Source organism: Pinus tabuliformis, chromosome 3_2, assembly GCF_031772625.1.
Source record: "Pinus tabuliformis cultivar Carrire ecotype Pingquan chromosome 3_2, CPIR1, whole genome shotgun sequence".
Classification (NCBI taxonomy): domain Eukaryota; kingdom Viridiplantae; phylum Streptophyta; class Pinopsida; order Pinales; family Pinaceae; genus Pinus; species Pinus tabuliformis.
In genome coordinates this window covers 1,227,816,386-1,227,838,904 of record NC_142302.1, presented here as the reverse complement: position 1 = coordinate 1,227,838,904, position 22,519 = coordinate 1,227,816,386, and the positions used below count along the sequence as shown (strand labels likewise).

Below are 22,519 nucleotides of genomic sequence, written 5' to 3'. Positions count from 1 at the left end.
ATCGCTTCAATCTGATTTGTACACGCATGAGAAGAATTTATGAATTGAACCGTTTATGAATTGAACTCTAGTCTTGATCTGTGTAAAAAAAATCCTAAATTAATGTTCTAGCATCATTTGGGATAATCCAATTGTCAACCCAAATATAAATTTACGAGAATGATTTGTAATTGTTCAATCCTCTTGCTTTAATGGTGAAAATTTATGGTTGAATGGTTTACTAAAAGTCCACACTGTCCATATTTGTTTTCAAGTTTTCTGATGCTTGAAGATTGTCCAGATTGGGGATCACTTGTTGATATTTCAACCATTTGTTTTTGTTAGAGATGGATATATCTATGTGAAGTCTGAAAGTTTGCAATTATAAGCACAACTTTGGTAATTTTGTTTAAAGAATGTTGTGTTAAGCATGAATAAATGCTAGTAGCTGTTACTTTTAGTAAATTACCATAATTTCACTATATTTTCAACATCATACAATGTAAGATGATTAGTATTACACTCACATTGGAGGCTTGGATGACCATGCTCACACTATGGATGTTGTACATTGCTTACTAGCATCTATGTGAAAACTATATGATTCTACTTTAAAGCTTTATGAACAAACATATAATTATTTCTTGATTATTACATAGAAGAGTTAAATGCGGGATGATCCAATGCTACTAGTTTAGTTTATTAGTATGAAAGTGTTAAGTGTGAATCCAAATTCATGAATCACATGCAGGATTCTAGATTCTTCTACACCGCCATCAGTTTCTAGATCTCCAGGATTCTAGATCTTTCTATACCACCATTCATTTCTAGATCATTCCATATCTCCATCTGAATCACATATAGGATTCTAGATCCTTCTTATGCCTCTATAAAATTCTAATTGCTCTGGCCAAGGAGAGCAAGCCAAGGCCCAAGCCTGTTATGTAATGCAAAGTGATTTCTGTTCTCCAGTGATTTTTTATCTATTCCATTGTTTCTGATTGAGTAATAATGTTATTTCTCCATTTTTCTGTCTTTGAAATTATTCCTTGCTATTGTCGTCTAAGTCTCTGAGTATAAATCCGTTATGTTATGTATGCTCTTCTCTAACAACTGGTATCGGAGCTAGGGTCGAATATCCACTGTGCAAGCCACTTAGTGCCATCGCCTTACTTTGGCAGTGTTCGTTAAAACGTTGGTTGTTACCCTTGAAGTTGTTGAAGGATTTATCCAGGAAATAGTTGAGGAACACTGGAACTAAAAGACAGTTGCTGCAAGAAAAACAAGGTCGTGGACCTATGTTGAAACGTGTTGCTGGAGTTTGAAACATGGAGATCCGTACGTGTTGCTAGATCCGTGGAGATTGGAGTTGAAATGTGGTGTTCGTAATATTTTGTTTACATCAAGTTTGCACGTATAAATCAAGTTTTTTCTCAAACGAACATATGTATGTGTGAAATGTGAAAAGCTTAAAACATTATATATGAAAATATATAATTATATGTTAGAATTTTGAAAAGTATATTTCAAAAGAAGCATGAATTTTGAAAAGGGTATTTTAAAAGGAGGAAGGTCATTATTACTAAATTTTAAAGAGTAATAATTAAAGTTTTATTTTTAAGTGGAGTTTTTGTGTTTTGGGGCATGAATTTGATTGAAAATGGAGACAACAGTTACAGATATGGAGAAGTTGAGCGGGGCTAATTTTTCCATATGGAAATCACAAATGGAGGATATACTGATTTTAAAGGATCAGTATTTCTTGATTGAGGGCACAACAAAGAAACCCTCATCGATGAAGAATGAAGAGTGGAATAAGCTAGATAGAAAGGAGATTGCAACAATCCACCAATATTTAGCAAAGAATGTCTATTTCAATGTGTCTAGAGAAAAAATGGCAGAAGGATTATGGAAGAAGCTCCATGATCTATATGAGAAGAACACAGCATCAAACAAAGTGTTCTTGATGAAGAAGCTTTATAATCTCAAAATGAAGGAGGGTGCTTTAGTTGTTGAGCACTTGAATGCATTTAATATTATTACTAATCACAATGCCTCTGTTAAAATCATTTTAGATGATGAAATTAGAGCTATTTTGCTAATTTGTTCTATGCTAGAGAACAAGGAAAATTTAATTGTAGCTATGAGCACTTCAGAAACTACAGGGACCTTGAAGTTTGATGATGTCAGCAGCAGTTTAATGAATGAGGAGCTGCGACGCAAGTCAATTGTGGAAAACCAGGGAGGAGAGGCTCTAGCTCTAGCTGATCGTGGTAGGAGAATGGATCGAGGCTGACAAGGGAGATCAAGATCAAGAGGCCGATAAAAATCAAGGAGAGGCAGAATCATCTGCTTTCATTGTGGCAAACATCGACACATGAAGAAAGAATGTCGATTCTGGAAGAAAGGACAAAAGGATCAGAGACTGTCCAGTACAAATCACAAGTCATCTAGCACAAATGAAGGTGAGACTACTGTTGTAGCCACAGATGGTGATGTGTTGTTTATTGTTTCAGTAGAGGATGCATGTGTATATACATCTAGCAGTAGCTTTGATTGGATCCTTGACTCTGGGGCATCTCACCATGTAACCCCATGCAAAGATAGTTTTGTTTCATATAATCCTGGTGATTATGTTAGAGTGCATTTGGGGAATAATCATTTTTGCAGAATTGTTAGAGTGGGAGATGTCCAAATCAAGATGAAAGATGGACAAGATATTTTGTTGAAACAGGTCAGGCATGTACCAGAAATGCGCATGAGTTTAATCTCTATGGGATGACTAGATGATGAAGGCTATTCCACAGGTTTGGAAAAGGAGGCTGGAAAATTAGCAAAGGTGCATTGGTCGTGGCCAAAGGACCCAAGGCAGGAACATTATACACATTGAAGACACTGATAGGAATATCAGATTTGGCTGCTGTCACAAAAGAAGGAAATTCAGAAGATCTGTGGCATAAGCGTTTGGGTCAGATGAGTGAGAAGGGCTTAAAAATCCTTGTTGGTAAAAATTTATTGCCAGGTTTGAAATCCTACAATCTTGATCTTTGTGAGCATTGTATATATGGTAGACAAAGAAGGGTTTCATTCTTTAGATGTGGCCATGACAGAAAGAAAAATGTGTTAGAATTGGTACAATCAAAAGTGTTTGAGCCTGTTAACATCAATCATTAGGAGAAGTATAATATTTTGTAACATTTATAAATGACGCATCCAGGAAGGTTTGGGCATATCCTATGAAAAATAAAAGTGAAGTGTTTGGAATATTTCAAAAATTCTATGTTGTTGTTGAAAGAGATACTAACAAATTGCTAAAGTGTTTAAGAACAAATAATGGTGGAGAATATTGCTCAAATGCATTTAAGGAATATTGTAACAGGTTTGGCATAAAGCATGAGAAGACTGTGCCTTGTACTCCTAAAAAAAATGGTGTTGCAGAAAGGATGAATCACACCATTATGGAAAACGTGCAAAGTATGTTGTCCAATTCCGGTTTGGAGAAGAATTTTTGGGCTGAAGCAGTCAGAACCGCTTGCTACCTCATAAATAGATCTCCAAATATAGCCTTGGATGGCGATATCCCTGAAGAAGTTTGGACTGGTAAGAATTTGAATTATTCTCACTTGAAAACCTTTGGATGTGAAGCATTCTTACATATTCCCAAACAAAATAGACTAAGCTAGATGATAAATCTATGAAATGCATTTTTTGGGATATGCAGATGAAGATTTGGTTATCGTCTATGGGATCCAATCAAACATAAAATTATTAGAAGCAGGGATTTTATATTTGATGAGTCAGAAATGTTCAAGAGGACTGTAGGTGAGTTGGAGGTCAAGAAGGTTATTGACAGGTCTGAAGAGCAACAGGAAAACATACCACCAATACAAGAAAATGAACAATAAATTCAGGAGCATGAAGAACAACAAGTGGAAAATGATGAACAACAAGAAGAAGGAATCTTGCAGGAACCTTTACAAGAATTTCAACCTGATAATGCACCACCACAATTGGTTCGCAGATTGTCTAGGCCTCATAAGCATTCATAAAGGTATCCTCCTTCAAACTATATTTTGTTGACTAATGAAGGTGAACCTAATTGTTTCAAGAAGCTTGTAAAGTCGAGCAGAGTAAAGAATGGAAGAAAGAAATGGAAGAAGAAATGAACTCTTTGCTGGAAAATAAAACTTGGGAGTTGGTAAACCTCCCAAAAGGTAGAAAGGCTCTACAAAACAAATGGGTGTACAGGATTAAGCATGAAGGTGACGAAAAGAAGGAGAGATATAAAGCAAGGCTGGTGGTGAAAGGTTTTGCCCAAAATAAATTATTGACATCACTGAAATTTTCTCACCTACTGTTAAAATGTCATCCATTAGAGTTATTCTTGGTCTACTTTCTGCTTTAGACTTAGAATGTGAACAGTTAAATGTAAAAACTACATTCCTTCATGGTGAATTGGAGGAAGAAATTTATATGGAGCAGCGAGAAGGCTTCATATAAAAAATCAAAGAAGACCTTGTTTGTAGGTTGAAGAAAAGTCTCTATGGGTTGAAACAAGCACCTCGACAAAGGTACAAAACATTTGATTCATTCATGTTGGAACATGGTTTTAGAGGTTGGAAGCTGACCATTGGGTCTATATCAAGAGGTATGATCAAGGAAAATATATCATATTATTGTTATATGTGGATTACATGTTGATTGTTGGGCATGATAAGAATAAGATCAATAGGTTGAAGAAATATTTGGGTAGCAAATTTGCAATGAAGGATTTGGCACCAGCACAACAGATATTGGGCATGAAGATTATGCGTGACAGGAAAAACAAAAGGTTGTGGCTGTCACAAGAAAAAATATTTCAAGAAGGTGCTTGACAGGTTTAATATGAAGGATGCCAAGCCAGTTGGTACACCCCTTGCAGCCCACTTCAAGTTGACTATTGAATTATGTCCTAGTGATCACAAGGAGAAAGAAGAGAAGAGCAAGATTCCTTATGCTTCAACAGTTGGCAGTTTGATGTATGCCATGGTATGCACACGACCAAACATTGCATATTCAGTGGGAGTAGTGAGTAGGTTCTTTGTCAATCCAGGAAAACAACATTGGCAAGCATTAAAATGGATTTTGAGGTATCTCAAGGGTACTAGTCATTATTGTTTATGTTTTGATCATGATGAGACTACACTTGAAGGATTTATAGATTCAGATATCGCTAGAGATATGGATACCAAAAAGTCCACTACAGGATATTTTTATACATTTGCAGGTGCAGTAGTATCTTGGGTGTCAAAGCTACGAAAAATAGTAGCCCTCTCTACAACAGAAGCAGAGTGCATAGCTACAATAGAAGCTTGTAAAGAGATGTTGTGGATGCAGCGATTCCTAGGAGAGATACGAATAAAGCAGGATAAGTATGTGTTATATTGTGATAGTTAGAGTGTCATTCACTTTGCGAAAAACCCAACATTTCATTCAAAAACCAAGCACATTGACTTAAGGTACCATTGGATCCATCATGTGTTGGAGGAAGAACAATTATCCTTGGAAAAGATCCATACAGATTGGAACCCTGCTGATATGCTCACTAAGATTCTACCACGAAATAAACATGATTTATGTAGAGGCATGGTAGGACTAGGTGTGACTTGATGACTCTTATTTGGCTTCAAGTGGGAGAATGTTAAGTGTGAAGCAAAATTCATAAATCACATGCAGGATTCTAGATTCTTCTACACCGCCATCAGTTTCTAGATCTCCAGGATTCTAGATCTTTCTACACCACCATTCATTTCTAGATCATTTTAGATCTCCATCTGAATCACATACAAGATTATAGATCTTTCTTCTACCTCTATAAATTTGTAATTGCTCTGGCCAAGGAAAGCAAGCCAAGGCCCAAGCCTATTATGTAATGCAAAGTGATTTCTATTCTCTAGTGATTGTTTTATCTATTTCGTTGTTTTTGATTGAGTAATCATGTTATTTCTCCATTTGTCTGTCTCTGAAATTATTCCTTGCTATTGTCATCTAAGTCTCTGACTATAAATCTGTTATGTGTTATGTATGCTCTTGTCTAATAGAAAGGTGGTTTATTGAATTAAAACGCAAAATGAAGGACATGTAAAATGTAAAAATGTCATGAAATTTTCCTTTGATGGGCAGGGAGAATTTGAATTCCAAACATGGTTGAAATGTGCCCCTTCCCTACGAGATGAAGAGAAATGTAACAGCCAATTATTGGAGTCCGTGCCACAAAGTGAATACACACCACAGTGCTCGGTGTGGAGTGTCGAGGGGCAACTTGGAGATCCGCATTTGCTTTGGCTTCTTGCACTTACTCCCAACCAACCCACAAACGTCTATTCAGCATCTTGCTCGGGTCTTTAAATTTGGATTACTACTTTCTTTCACATTGCTCTCCAGAGGGAAATGTCTCACCTGTACGTTTTCGCAGCGCCGGGATCCGCCTCCATCGCAGCGGAGCAACCGCACAAGAGAATGCATGTTGGAAGTGCGAACATGAAAACTGACAGATTCTAGCTGTTTTCAGAAGTCCAGATGCAATTTTTTTTTTTTTTAAATATATGTCCATAATTATATAGCTATCTACACATAGATATGGGCTTTATATGGTTGACGGTCCTGTTACATATATTCATAATTTTTCAACACCTGAGATATTCTTTATACGGTTGACGGATCTACATATCCTTACGTACGCTCGCATAATGGATCATATTAAAGTCTGCATAAAACAAGTTCCATAACCGTACATGCCACCTATATGGTTGGATAGGGTTGTAATGGTTACCACGCAGTTTCCTACGACTGGAACCCGTAATCTTCCAGGTGTATAAATTTAACGGTACTGTGGTTTTTGTGTTGTTTGATACACATTGATTTGGGTGACTGTTTAACATCAATTGAGCATTAACTTATCTATCCCACCCTGGGTACGTGGCGTGGGCAGTCTCCAGCTGCCAACTCGGGATCCTTCATGCATCGACGGCTACGAGATGGGAGAGATGATCCTACGGTTGCCATGGATGCTCGCCAACTTACACTACTCTTGGCGCCGGGTTGTAGTCCCATTCTTTCGCAGAAAGACCTGGAACTTGCTCCGCCCCCTGCCTCGGTTGAGGACTTGACAGTCTCTGCTTTAGGGTTTGGTTGCAGAGAACATGCACCGAGGCTCCAGAACCTAATCCTACCACTAGGATTTATCGCCCGGGTAATTACCTAACAGTTTCTTTCTCTGCACCATCTAGTTTGTTGATTTTACAGTCGTTTTGTTTTGCAGATAGGCCTTTAACATACAGGATAGGTATTTACATCTCTTTAACCATGGTGTTTGGCTTACACGCAGGTACCCTCGCTCCTTCTATCTAGGTTGCGAATAGCATTGGACAGAGTGATGAGCTGATAGGACTCCTGGTTTTCCTCCGGTATGATGAAATTTCGCTTGTTATTGATTGTAGAAATGGGATCTGGACCTGGTCTACAGGCCATTGCGCCTGAAATGTATCTACAACTCGCATGAGCTTGCTGTTGGGTTACCCGGTTTCGGGTTTCGGCGAAGCCAACCCCAAGAAGGCTTCTGTTTTCTAGTTTAATGAACAAGAGGCTTTGTCCCTCGTGATTTGTTTCTCTGAGCCGCTCTGGCTGAACATGTTGTTTTGTTTGTTAATCTTATACCAGGTCTGTCTGGAATTAACTTATGACCCTGGGCAACTTCTCCATTTTCATGGCCCAGTTTTTGGTAATGTAATATGTAATGTGCGTTCCGTTTATTTGTCTTCCAGACTTGGAACTGAACATGGAAATTTTCGTTGGAATCTTGAATATGTATTAAAGCTTCACTGAAATGATTTATCGCTCAGATTTTTAGTTCTATTGGTTGTTTAGAGCGGTTTCAGCTCCTTGAATTCGTGGCTCTGTTTAGCAGTATGTATTTATTCAGTTTCCAGTTTTACATTTCATCCTGAAGAATTGATTTCGTTGTTTAGCTATATCGTTTGTCATGTTTTTCAGTTTAATTCAACCTGTTGTATTTACTGCTTCTACTCACTTGGGGTTTGGCTCTGCATGAGGGTTTCGAGGGTTAAGGCCCTACCCCTCCTATCCATGGTAGCCTACCCTTCCGGTTGCCTTATATCAGGGCGGCCAAGACCCGAGACCTCGTCCCATGAGTTCAACATCCTCCTAGACTTAGTGTTTCCCAATGTGGGCGCATGCAATATAATCCACAGAACTGGGACCTCACCCGTTCCTGGTATCGGGGATTTCCCTTTGTTGAATTTTTTTATTGTTCTCGTCCTATTCGCAAAGGATTGTCATTAGTTTTACTCCTCTTTCCACGGGGCTTATATTATCAGAGTTCACGAATTTCCAAACCAACTCAACTCACAAGGGCTCAAATGCTCAAGCTATCAAACCAAGGGAGTATCTCATGAAGGAACCAACCTAACTTTCTTTTTGTTTTTTTTTTTTTTTTTAAATAAAACAATAGGTGCTTAACTCCATTCCTGTTCGTGGCAGGGGATTTATAACATTCTATGAACCCTATTACTTCTGTTAATAATTGCACTAAATCCTGCATAAACTTGTTTGCCATTGGGGTTTAACAGAGAAGCTTTAACAGTTATTTTTCCATCATGCTATACAGTTCTCCTGTATTTGAGAATAATCCGACTACAGTTGTCGACTATGTCCGTTCTATAACATCCATAGCATTTGCCCACCTTCGTGGAGGTTTCGAATATCACTGCCACTATTCTTTTTTTTTTTAAACAAACAATTAATAAACCACAGGGAATACATCCTATGTATGGTCTTTCCTTCAGTTAACCCAACCTCGGTGACAACAACAAGTTCTGGGGTTTTCTAACAGTAGTTGTTAATTCTATACAGTACATTTACCTTTTCCTAATATCCTTACAGAAATGCTTACAAATGTTTACTCACTTACCTGCACTGTTGTAACTTACAAATACTCCAGAAGTCGGGCCTCCACTATTTCTCCCGCTTCCGATATGCCACCCAACCTTGAGATTCGTCCTCCATGACCAGAATCTCCCCCCTAGCTCCCTTGTTGGACCACTGCCCTCAGCAAGTCGTTGCACCTTCGTGCTTGGCTATCTGGTCATTACGAGACTTAGCCTATTTTTTTTGTTGTATATCTTTCCCTCTGTTTTCCCTACAGCGCAAAACCCCCTCCTCCCTCCTTTCCTCCTCCTTTCCTCTAGAAAAAACCCTTCCCATTAGGAAAACAGTTAGGTTATTTTGGGATACACAACAACTGCCTTCTTAAGTAGTTGTCAGTTTTTCAAAAAGCATTTCTTTTAAAAAACAACAGGAAATTGTTGGGAATTTTTGCTAATTTCAAACAAAATTTAACAGAGCAGAACAATGCTCTGATACAACTGTTGGGAATTTTTCTAGTAAAATTCCAAAAACAAAATAGCTTGAACAGAACAAGGATGCTCTGTTTTTCACACACAGGATCTTTAACACACCGGAAACTTAAAAAAAAATTATTTGCAGCTGACAGAGTTCTCACACACCAACAAATTTCTATTCATTAATAAAGGCAACTGCTGTTTACAAACTTCTTCCTCTCTCTCAGAGGGATTCACCAGGAACACTTCAGTTCCAGTTTTCAATAAACACTCACTGTCTCTCCTTTTAAAAGGATTTACACTGCATTACAAAAAAAAACTTCTGTCTCTGCTAAAGAGATCAACACACTGCTGTGTGGAAATTACACATCAATTTTTCTCACGCTGCTGCGTTCTAATTTTTTCTACATCGCACCGCTGTGCATTACAATTCATTGTCAATACAAAAAACGTTACATATATATATGACAACAAAAAAAAACTTACATCAGTTTTCACTTGCCATGCTACAGTAAAATAAAAAACAATAAAATTAAATGGTTTTACCAGCTTTTACTTGTGCCCATACTCCCGCTGAAATAAAATTAAAATCATTACCAAAAATTACCAACCCACGTTAAATTACATTTACTCTTTTACTTACAAAACTGACGGTAAAGAAACTTTTACTTCACGTCAAATTCATTTGCTGTTGGTATGTACTTCAACCATTGACTTCAATTAGATCGCATCGCAGAATCACAAACTGCGGAAGGGAAAAATGGAACACTACTATATTGGTGCGATTTGCGATCGAATCGCATTGCAGAATCACAAACGACAGTCATCGAAGCAAAAACTTAAAACACATATGGTGCGATCTGCGATATGCGATCGGATCGAATCGCAACATCGCAGTCGCAGAAAACACAGGTTGTAACAAAAGGCAATCAGGCTGAGGATGCGATTTGCGATATGCGATAAGATCGCATCGCAAAAGAAGGAAAATTCTGCAGTTGAAATTATTATTTCAACACTCCCCTTTAATTTCAACTGCTGGGTTATCAATCATACCCAGACATTTCCTCAAAAATTCAAAGTTTTTCTGGTCTAATGGATTTGTCAGAATGTCTGCAACCTGTTCCTGAGTGCTGCAATGTTGTAAAACAATTTCTCTATTGTTCACCAATTCTCTGATGTAGTGAAACCTTGTATCAATGTGTTTCGTTCACTTGTGAAACACATAATTCTTGGACAACACAATAGCTGAGCTATTGTCACAAAAAATCACCGTTGTTGTTGCCTGCTCTTGGCATAAACTTCTTAACATCCTTCTCATCCAAGCCACTTGACATGCTAATGTTGTAGCTGCCACGTACTCTGCTTCTGCTATAGACAATGCCACGATTGGATGTTTATTGGAAGCCCATGAAATTGCTCCTGAACCCATGTGAAAAACGTAATCGGATGTGCTTTTCCGATCATCCACACTTCCAACCCAATCGCTATCGGTGTAGCCAACTAAATCTGAACTTTCTGAAAAAGTATGCAAAATGCGAAATCTTTTTGTACCTTTGACATACCTCAGAATTCTTTTTGCTGCTTGCCAATGAGCCTCTTTTGGCTTCTCCATGAATCTGGAAATCAAACTAACAGCAAACATTATGTCAGGCCTGTGTTGCAGTTAAATACATAAGGCTGCCAACTATGCTCTTATACAAGCTAGGATCAAAATCCTTGCTGTTGTCCTCTTTGCTGAGTTTTAATCCCATTACTGTGGGAGTGATTGCTGCTTTGCACTCATGCATCTTAAATCTGCCCAACACATCATTTACATATCTTGCTTGAGAGATAAAAATTCCATTTTCATTTTGATCTACTTCTATTCCTAAGAAGTATCTCAGCAAACCCATGTCAGTCATTTCAAATTCCTCTTTCATGACTGATTTGAAGTTTTCAATGAGGTAGTCATCATTGCCTGTAAAAATCACATCATCAACATATAAGACAACAATCAGAATCTTACCATCCTTTAATTTGATGTAGACAGTGGGTTCTCCCTCACATTTGTCAAATTCATTTTCTAGTAGATAGGAATATATCCTACTGTACCAAGCTCTTGGAGCTTACTTCAGCCCATAAAGAGCTTTCTTCAATCTGCAAACTTTGTGTTCTTGGCATTTCTTCTCATAGCCTAGTGGTTGTTCAATGTAAACCTCCTCCTTTAACACTCCATTTAGGAATGCCGACTTCACATCCATCTCGTAAACTTTCCACTTGTTTTGTGCTGCTATGGATAGCACTGCTCTCACGGTTTCCATTCTTGCAACCGGTGCAAACGTTTCCTCATAGTCTCTTCCATATTGCTGCTTGTATCCCTTGACAACCAACCTTGCCTTGTGTCTTTCAATTTTGCCTTCAGCATTGCATTTGGTCTTATAGACCCATTTGACTCCAATGACTTCTTTACCTTTTGGTAGCTCAACCAAATCCCATGTCTTGTTTCTTTCTATGGCATTCATTTCTGCATCCATAGCTTCTATCCATTTCTTATCTTTAATTGCCTCTTCGAAATGAATAGGGTCATCAACATGACAATATAATGCAAACAAAGAATTCATTCCTTCATTATAAATGTCACTTAAGTTTCTGAATTTCTTACCTCTTTCACTTGGTGTGCAAGTGCTTGAAGATGCACTTGAATTTCCTCCTTGTGGTGTGTTTGGAGAAGCACTCTCATTTCTCCTCAAGGGTGTTCCTTGCTGTCCTTGTGTTGGCACTACTGTTTGGGGATGTATTTCTACCATCTTCTCATCATCTTCATCATGAGACAAACAGTTTTTAACATTAACTGTTTTCTCTATGCTTCCATCCCAAGCTTCCTCCTCAATAAATTGAACATCTCTTCTCACAAAAAACTTCTTGGTAGATGGGATATACAATCTGTAAGCTTTGGATTCCTCACTGTATCCAATGAAGACACATTTCTCCCCTTTGCTATCCAACTTCCTCCTTAGCTGATCAGGAATGAGTGCATAGGTCACACATTCAAAAATTTTCATGTGGGTGACTCCTTGCTTTCTCCCACTCCATGCTTCTTCAGGCACTTTGTTCATCACAACTTTTGTAGGACACCTATTCAAGATATATACTGCACAGTTTATAGCTTCAGCCCAATAATCATTTGGCAAATGATTTGCCTTCAACATGCTCCTCGTCATATCCATAATGGTTATGTTCTTCCTTTCAGGAACTCCATTTTGCTGTCGGGTGTACCTTGCTGTAAACTGCTTGTGTATTCCATTTTCTCTGCAAAACCGTAGGAATTCCTTGGAGATATACTCACCTCCTCTGTCTGTTCTCAAAACTTTGATGCGCAACCCACTTTGATTTTCCATAAGTGCTTTGAAATTTCGGATTTTTTCAAACACTTCACTTTTGTTTTTCAAGAAATAAACCCAAGTCTTTCTTGTAAAATCATCAATAAGTGTTAGAAAATATTGGCTGCCAGCTAAAGACGGGGTTTGCATTGGTCCACATAAATCTGAGTGGACAATTTCTAAGTGTGCTTTTGCCCTGATGCTTTTCCCTGATGGAAAACTTTCTCTATGTTGTTTCCCCAAGATGCAACCTTCACAAAGGCTGTCTTATTTCTCTATCAATGGTAATCCCCTTACCATTCCTTTTCTGCTCAACAAGTTAAGGCCTCCAAAGTTGAGATGTCCAAATCTCAAGTGCCACAACCAATTTTCATCCTTTGGCACACTTTAGAGAGCCTCTTGGGAAACTGCTGCAATTACTTCTTTGTTTTTCAATTCTGCTCTTATTCTGAGAGGGAACATCCTGTTCTTCGTCATCCTCACTTCAACAATGCATCGCTTGCTGGGTGCTCTATCCATGATGGTGCATACATCATTCTCAAAGAAGACATTGTAACCCTTTTGAACAAGTTGTCCAATACTCAAGAGGTTACATCTCATTCCAGAAACATAATAGACATCTGCTATGGTTTTCTTTTCACCTTGCTTTGTAAATATTTTAACTTCTCCTTTACCCATAATAGAAATTTTTCTATCAGTCCCAAGTGTGACTTGTGACTTCACACTTTGATCTAAAGCAGAAAACAAAGCTATGTTTCCTATCATATGGTTGCTGCAACCGGAATCTAGAAACCATATATCTTCACAATTTGTTTCAGCCATGTTACAAGCTAACAACACATTATCTTGGCTAACATTTTCTCTAGTAATATTTGCATTAGATTTATTATTCACATCATGCTGCTTCTTCCTACATTCACTGGCATAATGCCCATATTTTTTACAATAATAACATTGGACATTGGATTTTTCATACCTTTGTCCTTGAGCATGATGTTGTCCACTTTGTTGGCTGCTGCCTTGGCCTTCATTCTGATTTGGATCGCTGCCTCTTCCTTGAGCATTTGCTGGACTGTTCCTTCCTCCTCTGTTCTGGCTTCTGCCTCTTCCTCTCTTGTTTCCTCTTCCTTGACCTCTTCCTCTTCCAAAGGACATTTGGGTCTTGAAGGCTTGCTCTAGAGGTGAGTTTTCATTTCTACTCAACCTCTGCTCATGTGTTATCAATGATGCATGAAGTTCATCAACTGAAAAGATTGAGAGATCCTTTGTCTCTTCTATGGTGGTGACAATCACATGGAATCTTGAGGGTAAGACTCTCAATATTTTCTCCACAATCCTCCTTTCTTCAAGAGTCTCTCCATGAGTCCTTATCTGTGTGACCAGACCAATTACATGTGTGAAGAATGAGTCAATATTGTCTGACTCCTTCATGTTCAGATTCTCAAAATCTTTCCTCAGCAATTGTAGTTTTGTTGTTTTCACTCTCTCTATGCCTTGATAGGCTGTCTTGAGAGTTTGCCATGGTTCCTTGGATGTCTTGGCTGCTGCTATCCTTGGAAACACACTCTGGTCCACTGCATGATACAAAAATACAAGGGCTTTTGAATCCTTCTTTCTGTTGCTCTTCAACAGATCCTTCTCTCCCTGAGTTAATCCATTAAACTCATTTTCATCTGCTGGTTCTTCAAAACCATCCTCAACTAATTCCCATAAATCTTGTGAGGCAAACAGGGCTCTCATGGTTATTGCCCAGTAGTCATAGTTTTTCCCATTAAAAGGTGGGAGTTGGGTATTAAACATACCCATGCTAGTGCTTGTGCTGACCATTCCTAGCACTCTCAGCTATGCTTCAAATACTTCACTGTGTATTTAAGATAACAGACTGTCTTCAACAACGACACAAAAAAAAACTTGAGAAATACCTTGGATTCTTTTGTCTGAGTCTTTAGTTTGCTGGAGAAGCTGCTGCAACAATAAACCTTCCTTCAGCTTCTTTGACAACTTCAAAGAGCCTAGACTGGCTCTGATACCACTGTTGAGAATTTTTGCTAATTTCGAACAAAATTTAACAGAGCAGAACAATGCTCTGATACCACTGTTGGGAATTTTTCTGGTAAAATTCCAAAAACAAAATAGCTTGAACAGAACAAGGATGCTCTGTTTTTCACACATAGGATCTTTAACACAGCGGAAACTTAAAAACAAATTATTTGCAGCTGACAGAGTTCTCACACACCAACAAATTTCTATTCATTAATAAAGGCAACTGCTGTTTACAAACTTCTTCCTCTCTCTCAGAGGGATTCACCAAGAACACTTCAGTTCCAGTTTTCAATAAACACTCACCGTCTCTCCTTTTAAAAGGATTTACACTGCATTACAAAAAAAACTAAACAGATCAACACACTGCTGTGTGGAAAATATACACATCGATTTTTCTCACGCTGCTGCGTTCTATTTTTTTTACATCGCACCGCTGTGCATTACAATTCATTGTCAATACATAAAACGTTACATATATATTACAACAAAAAAAAACTTACATCAGTTTTCACTTGCCATGCTGCCGTAAAATAAAAAACAATAAAATTAAATGGTTTTACCACCTTTTACTTGTGCCCATACTCCCGCTGAATTAAAATTAAAATCATTACCAAGACTTACCAACCCACAATAAATTACATTTACTGTTTTACTCACAAAACTGGCGGTAAAAAAACTTTTACTTCACGTCAAATTCATTTGCTGATGGTCTGTACCTCAACCATTGTAGATCGCATCGCAGAATCACAAACTGCCGAAGGGAAAAATGGAACACTACTATATTGGTGCGATTTGAGATTTGCCATCGAATGGCATCTCAGAATCGCAAACCACAGTCATCGAAGCAAAACCTTAAAACACATATCACATCGCAACATCGAGTCCCAGAAAACACAGGTTGTAACAAAAGACAATCATGCTGAGGATGCGATTTGAGATATGCGATAAGATCACAAAACAAAAGAAGGAAAATTCTGCAGTTGAAATTATTATTTCAAAAGAAATATTATTAAATCGAAACAGTTAATAATAGTCAATTCAGTTTATTATTAACCATAGTAAAGTCAGATATTTACATTTATCCCGGGGTATCACATCTGCCCAATGTCTATGCTGCTCTTCCCCCATTTCTTAACCTCAGCTCACAGTCCATCAAACGCAATTGTGTTACGGATCTTCTCAACGAAGCTGTCAGGGGCAAGGTTATGCGGAAACTTGCACATGCCCACCAACAATTGCAGCACCAGTAGTAGCGACCACGACATCGAGTCCGAAATGCTTGCTGACATGATTTTTCGTTTTGGGATTGTCGATCAAGATGGATCACAGGGAGAGTGCTCGCCTTCTATCTGTATTGCTGAAGATTGCCAAATCGACGCCGAGGACTCAAATACTAGAGATTTTAATGCGCTTTTCAGGGAACAGCTCTGCCAGATATTGGAGGTATATCAATGATACGCTCTTTTCATAATTGAGGTTTCGTGACCTGAATTGAATTTGAGTTTCTTCTCTCACATTCATCACATTGATAATTTTTGTGCCGGGTTTTGATTCATCTATCTGTCCCGAAGATTAATGACACTTGATGATTCTAAGCAGTAAAGAAAGAAAAAAATGAATCTGTTCTTGTTATCAGATACCTTAGACTAGGTTAAAATATATATATATATATATACACACCAACATTTCTGTATGTGCAGGTGTTTCCTCCAGCAGCAGCACTGCATTTGCAATTGAAATGAGTCTGCTGCTAGATGCAGAGAAAGCTGTAGCAATGGGCAGGGAAACTGTATGGCTTATTGCTGCTAAGAATGTGGAGCAGAACGGTCCATCACGCCGTTTTGTGATGAAATATTTGCGATTCGCAGGATACGATGCAGCTGTCTGCGAGTCTCGTTGGGAGAAAACACTGTCATATCCTGCAGGTCAGTCAGTCTTCTTTAAATAGAATTGGGAATATATATAAGTGCAGCTCAAATAGATTTATTTGCTGCCACTCTTGTGCATTATTTAAAAGTGCCTATGATCTGCTTCGGCTGTACAGGAGATTATGAGTTCATTGATGTGGTTTTCGAGGGATCGAAATTCAGAAATGAGCGTTTCTTCGTGGACATCAATTTCAGGGAACAATTCGAGATCGCCCGACCGATTGACGAATACAACGCGTTGCTTCAGCAACTTCCTACTTTGTTCGTGGGGAGGGCAGACAAATTATTTGGGATCGTTAAAGTGATGTGCAACGCAGCCAGAAGATCGCTGAGGGAGCGAGGAATGTGCATTCCACCGTGGAGGAAGTTTCGTTACATGCAATTCAAATGGGTGGGTCCTTATCAGAGGACGACCAAACCAGCTGATTCGAGGGCTGAGCGGGGCACCTGCAATCAGCACTGTGATTTACTTCATTTTCCATCGTCAGGCATTGCGCTAAAGGTGGCGATAGGGTGGGATGTCAGCATCGTCCAGCAAGTAAAGAAAGGCGATCACAATGCCACTGATAAAAATCTGCGGGCGATATCGAAATATAGAAAGCAATGTATTGTCGGCAAGCTAGAATCTCATGATCGTCTTTTCAGAAGAGGGGAGCAACATAGAGTTGTGAAAAAGATTTCAGCGTTGGCCACAGCCTTGGCAGACGCTGGGCTGACTGCCTCGTCCGCTGTTTCGAATAGGACCTGTGACCTTCGTTAAAAGAGAAACATAAAAATTTAATATTCAATAAAAAAAAGCATCAGTTAAGTTACAATACGCTGTATTTTAAAAAGTTTTTATTATTAAAATTTAACATTCAATCAAAATGTATGAAATTAAACAATTTTGTAAAGAGATGCTTAGTTTTACATAAATAATAACTCTAATGATGTAAAACATGCCCTTAGATTTGCTGGAAGCCGCGTCGCGTCTTTGCATTCACAGATATAAGCGCACTTTATGATTAAATGACTTAAAAAATAGAGAACACTTATTTCAGCTTATTGCAAGATGTATTATAATATTATGGTTCAGCGAACACTTCATTTTGTTTAAAATATGAAAAAGAAAAATGCCCATTTACCAGGCGTGTGCCCAACAATATTCTAAAATTCGAGCGTTGTCATGAAAATTCTGGGTTCCAACGATGCTTTATACTTATGCTAAACCTCTCCATTTGGCCTTTTATATTTTAATTTGGTATATTATAGGTCAATTCTTTTCATTTTACTCAAGGATATCATCATGATCCAGTATTTTCTTATTCTTATCTTTATAAGTGAGATATATATTTATGTTTAAGTAATCACTCTATTGTTTAGTTAGTATATTAAATATAATGCATGAAAAATATCTTATGATATTTTCTTACTGGAAAAATATTAGGGGCAGATAGTTACATAATATTGAATAGAAGAAGTGAGCAAAAAATTGTTTTATTGTTTCATTGTAAAAGGGTTTGTTTATTTATAAAATTATAATAAGACATAGATTATTTATCTAATCCTTATATATTCTATGAATGATATTGTTTAATTTATTATTTAATTTTATTGGTTTCTATGGAATAATTTTCCCCGAGTATTCTATGAACATTGTTTAATTTATTATTTAACGTTATTGGTTGTCATGGAATAATTTTTTTTAATGTGTTCAAAATATTTCATCATTGTATTAATTATAATGGGATTCTAATCTATGAAAGAAAAAGGAAGTTTAATCTGTATGAGATGTATTTTTAGATAGTTTTTTTTAAGAGGAGATCAAATAAAAAACAATATAGAATATTGTATAAATATATATTTCATTACGTTAATTAGAATATTTTATCATGATTTTTTAAAATTAATCTAATTTTGTTGTAAATTGTAATTAAAGTTTATTTAAAATAAAGAATTTCAATTCCATCATTTTCATAATTCAAATGAATATCATTATATTTCAAATTTCTAAGATAATTTGAATTACTTCATATTTTTCTTTTATGTTAAAAAATGTCATATCAATTAATTTTATTTATTTACTTTCCTTCACTTTTTGCGTTTATGATAGATTTATTTACTTATAATCTTTTCAAGCTCAATGCATATTGTATTTATCTTTTGAAAAGATGAAATGTTGTAGAAGTCTTATAAAGTTCCATTTCCGGACATTACAACTTTGTACATTATGTAAAGGGTTCTATAATTTTGTAGAGGGAACATTTTCAAAGTTATGTTTGCTTGTTTATTTGTTTTGTTTGTTTTCTTCCAGTTATTATAGAATGTTTAAAGTGCATTATTTGGGAGTTTGCAATGATTTTTACACATTTAAAAAATTTGATCTTTTTCATTTTATGCAATTATTTTCAATGTTGTAATCTCTCTTTTTTTAATATTTTGAGTCATATCATAATTTTGAAAATTTTGGATTTTACACGAAGCTGTGACATGGCACAAACTTCCCAACATTTTAGGCTTGTCAACATGGATGAAAATAGGATCTAGTAACTTCATGTTTTGGAATGTAGTGCTATTGCACATTTCTTCAACAATTGGTCTTGTTGCAACCTTTATGTAGCTACTACAAGACAATTTTATAAATGCACTGAAAATTATATATTCACACCAATTAATAATACAATATAAATAAAATAATGTGTGCTTGCAGATAGATAATCTATCTTGGACATACAATCTCCTCATTGAGTGAATATCTCAACCACACACCAATCTAGGAAGCTAATTAGTTGAAGATAACCTCTCAACCAACTAGACCTGAACAAAATCCTAACTACTTGGAAAAAATTCATTCTAAAATTGATGAGCACACCAAAGACAAGTAGGAATTATATTTTTCCAAGTCCCCCATTTAATGACTACTTGTCTTGATATCAATCAACAAAGTCTAATTGTGGTCTTGGTGTTTACAAATATGATAAAAATGAATATGTCGATGTCCATATAAAGGAACAACCATCTACCGTAATGCATGAGTACCAACCACTGCAACCGCCAGTCTACTAGGATGTCCTTCAAATACATGGTTCAATCAACTATCATCTGCATATCTATACCTACAAAACCCGCTCCATCATCATCATCATCGGTTTTATCGAATTACTCATAACCATGTTCTAGTTTTATCGTCTTACCCTAAACCATGCCTAGGGTTTTGTTAGCTGACACTAAACCATGCCTACATGAATGCCTATCCACTGCACTCTCACACGTGGTTTTTGGATTACCACAAACCTACACTACTAAGTGGTTTCTCGCTTACTATAAACTTTCACTTCCAAAGTGGTTTTAAGATTACCATGAACTTTATGGGGGTACACATGCCTCATGAGGCTTAGATTACACACTCTAGCTAATAGAGATACGAGGTACATACTTTCCAAAGGCAACTACAAAACATCTTAGACTTTCTTACTAATAAATGTATGTGACACATAATACACCATCATCATGAGTCTATTCCACAAACCCACACAAACTTTAACTTAGTTGTCCATCATCCTTTAATCCCTGATGTAGCTCCAATCACTATCTTCTAATGTCATGCCTTCATCATATTTGGTAATCCATTAATTCTGCAAAGACATATTGATGGGTCCAGCCCTTTACAATTTCGAGTTAATGATAAACTGTTGATTAAATTTTATTAACGTGTGGTTTGTTGACTTTAATGTTGTTGTACTGGCATTTTATGGAGACAAGGACATGTGTCCTAGCCTTAGGATTTATTCCTTCCCGCTCCTTCTATGCTCTGAAACCCTGACTAGTCATTTCATTTGCTATTTTCACTATGCTACCTATGAGGTCTGTGGTTCAACGGGATGAGGGTTTTCTGTGTCTCTTTGTTTGGGGTTTCGTTTCCACTGTGCCTGGCTTGCAACTCGGTGAGTGTTTCCACCTGTGGAAAATGTCTTGGCTCCCTATTTCGTGCTTGGTTTCGAGACCTAGGTTTGGAAACCTTCGTATCAGTCTCTGTTGTCAATTTCTCTTGGCTCTAGTTGTGTTTTCAGTTGCAGTTTTGGCTTACATGACTGTCCTCCATGCGCTTGCTTCACAATTTGATTGTTTGCTTGGTTTGATACAAGTTGCAGTTATGGAGTGACTGGGCTTTCGGCACTGACTCGACGATTGTTCAAAAGGTATGTCCTCCCTCCATGCTGGTCTTATCTGCTTTGTTTTTCCCCATCATTGACAATTTGTGCTCCTTATGGGCAGCGAGCAACTCTGTGACTGTAACCTTGGACCCGTGGCTCCTCTTTCGGCTTGCACAGGCTCGACTCTCCGTCGGTAATTTACTCATAACCCTTTCCTCTGTTCTAGTTGTGTCTTGTACTGTAACTGTGGTTTTGTTTCTTGTTGCTAAGGCCTGTTTGTTGGCCAATGCAGGTGAGCGATGGGCTTATTCGTGGTCCTCACGTCGTGCCTCCCACGCTTGAATCAGGTAGGGTCGCTCCTTGGTGTCTCCCTGTTTGATTAACTGAGGGTTTACTGTTCATAGGGTTAATGAGTCTTTAGCTGTCGCTTGGCTTCAGCTCTACAATTTCTTGGCACTGTGCCTGTGGCTCCAATATGTATTTGCGGCTCTGCTATTGTAGTTATATATGTATTGACGCGGTCCTGCAATGACCTCACGGGGGTTTGGAGTTTTGTCGACTCTGTTTTATTTATTAATATTTGAACAGTGAACTGTGGATACTCATCTTTTGACATATATATATATATATATATATATATATAGCTATATATATATATATATATATATATATATATATATATATATATATATATATATATATATATATATATATATATATAGATAGATAGATAGATATATTATGTAGTTTCGATTGTTAAAATTTGCAAAGGAAAATTGGTTGTTTATTCGTTTATGTACCTGTAGCTTGTTTCTTTGGGTAATGGCTTTCTCGTTCGCTTCGTAAGCTCGCTTTGTTTGTGTTGTCGGCTCATCTGGACGCTCCCCTCGCTCTACTGCTTTCTATTCACTTATTTTTCTTCCTTATGCTTATGGAAAAGAAAATAGATTAAATGTACTATGTAGGAAAGATACTAAAGCTGTAACAGGAATGGATTCAGATGTGTTTTTCTTCAGAAATATTTCTATGCATTTTCTTCCTTCAATTCTATGATGGTCAAAAGATTACATTAGTTGTTTTCTCTTTTCATTTTGTAGAGAACACTGGACAGTTCGCAAACTAACAGTAGTTACATTAAGTGGTTTCTGAATAACTGTCTTTTCTTGCTTTGTAAATTAAAAACAAAATTAAATAAAACTAAAAAGTAAAAAAAAAAACAGTAAACAAAACACTAACAGCGATTCCTAAAAATGTAAAAAACTAATGAAACTCAAGTTGTTAGAAAGAGACAAACTCCCAGCCATGACCTCCCTGAGTTGGATGCTTGTGCATCAATTATGTCTATTGTTGAAATGGCCAACTCCAATCTAGACTCAAAAATATGACAATAGTTAACAAGAGTGATTGTCAAATGTTCATCCTTTCTACGAGACATATATCAATACAATTTTACATGACTTGATTTTGACCAGACATACTTATAACCAAGATGTACCACCACATAAATGAGGGTCGACTTTCTCGTACCATGGTTTTTCAAAATTAAGATATCAATAGCAAGAAGAACAAAAAAAATAGAGAAAATTTGGCTAAATTTCAAAATAAAACACTGTGAGGAGGTAGAAACTCCAACGCCAACACTAGAAGTATGTGAGACCAGTGCACAAAAGGCAAAATAA

The 22,519-nt window shown here is 37.1% G+C and overlaps 1 pseudogene across 1 annotated transcript; it reads left to right on the top strand.

The window, feature by feature from the left end:
* The first annotated feature begins 7,515 nt into the window (after positions 1-7,515).
* LOC149185166 (uncharacterized) lies at positions 7,516-17,467 on the top strand (annotated as a pseudogene). The gene is made up of 5 exons (XR_016256836.1): positions 7,516-7,578; positions 7,678-7,738; positions 15,839-16,221; positions 16,478-16,704; positions 16,824-17,467. The product of XR_016256836.1 is annotated as an uncharacterized LOC149185166 (transcript).
* Positions 17,468-22,519: the final 5,052 nt, after the last annotated feature.